Here is a 1380-nt window from a genome sequence, read left to right as displayed (position 1 = left end):
GGGCACGGTGGCTCACGCCTATAATCCCAGCACTTTGGGAGGCCGAGGCAGGTGGATCACGATGTCAGGAGTTCGAGACCAACCTGGCCAATATGGTGAAACCCCGTCTCTATATAAAAATACAAAAATTAGCCAGGTGTGGTGGTGCGTGCCTGTAGTCCCAGCTACTCTGAGGCTGAAGCAGGAGAATTGCTTGAACCCAGGAGGCAGAGGTTGCGGTGAGTCAAGATCGCGCCATTGCATTCCAGCCTGGGCGACACAGCAAGACTCCGCCTCAAAAAAAAAAAAGATGTGGGAATTTCTGCAGAGACTGTGGGGTGAAGGAGATAGAGAGCAATAATATGGAGGTGTTGATTACTTCCATGGCCATCAATGAAGCTCTTATGATGTAAAAGGAATAGGGCTGGGCATTGGAAGGGATGAAAAATGCTAATAGACAAGATAGCTGCCCTCAGGAGGGACAACATAGTCAGAGAGATAGATTTGACCCCCTAAAAAGAACTCATGCCTGTAATCCCAGCACTTGGGAGGCCGAGGCAGGAGGATCACTTGAGTCCAGGAGGTCAAGACCAGCCTGAGTAATGAGTGAGTTCCTGTCTGTAAAAAGTAATGAAAAAAATAATAGAATACGTGCTAAAGAGAAGCACATGGACTCCCAGAAGAAGAAGAAGTTTGTTGTGACTGGATGGGTCAGAGAAGGTTGCTAGTCCTGACCAAGGGAACGGTGGCTCCACACAGAGCCAAGAGCTGCCTGGGGGGTGGGGGTTCAAGGAACCGAGGTTGAGACCAGCAGTGGGGGCCAGGAGCTGTCACCTCACTAAGGAAGAAACACCCTTCCTCCTCCTGGGAGTCGGCTCTTGCCTCTGTGGCATCTCAGGAACTGGGTCCTTGGGAGTCCACCTCCTCTGCTCATTCCCACCAGCCCCTTGCCTCACTCCTGTCTCCCAGCCTAGGGGCCTCCCAGACCCCTCCAGGCTGCGGCCATTATGTGTCCTTTGCCTCTGGGCAGTCCCTCAGATCCCCGATTTCCCCCAGGCCCACAGAGCAGCACTGCTGCTCTCTGATCTCCAGGGTGCTGCCCTGCTCCCTGGGCAGGGGCAGTGGAAGAGCGGGCAGCGAGGCTCTCTGCTGGTCTTTGCTCTTCTGTTTCCTCTGCTGCCCCCATGAAGCATGGCACGTCACACAGCCCCCCATACCCTGCACCTGGCCAGGCCACACATTCTGCTCAGGCAGTTTCCCTGACTGCCTGACCTGACACAGACACTAAAGTTCAGGGCTACTGAACTTTAAGGTGCCAGAGCGTGCCAGAGGGGAGAACCTTAGGTACTGTTCATTCAGGATCTGGTATTGTCCATTATTATTATTATTATTATTATTATT

At 52.9% G+C, this 1380-nt stretch overlaps 1 protein-coding gene across 1 annotated transcript in view; it reads right to left on the bottom strand.

The window, feature by feature from the left end:
- CECR1 (cat eye syndrome chromosome region, candidate 1) overlaps positions 1–1380 on the bottom strand; it is a 69839-nt gene that overhangs the window by 18029 nt on the left and 50430 nt on the right. The gene's annotated exons all lie outside the window — the stretch shown is intronic.

This window comes from Colobus angolensis, unplaced genomic scaffold, assembly GCF_000951035.1.
Source record: "Colobus angolensis palliatus isolate OR3802 unplaced genomic scaffold, Cang.pa_1.0 Scaffold242, whole genome shotgun sequence".
In the NCBI taxonomy this organism is placed as follows: domain Eukaryota; kingdom Metazoa; phylum Chordata; class Mammalia; order Primates; family Cercopithecidae; genus Colobus; species Colobus angolensis.
Note: the sequence above shows the minus strand (reverse complement) of the source record. Positions and strands in the feature narration are given on the sequence as shown.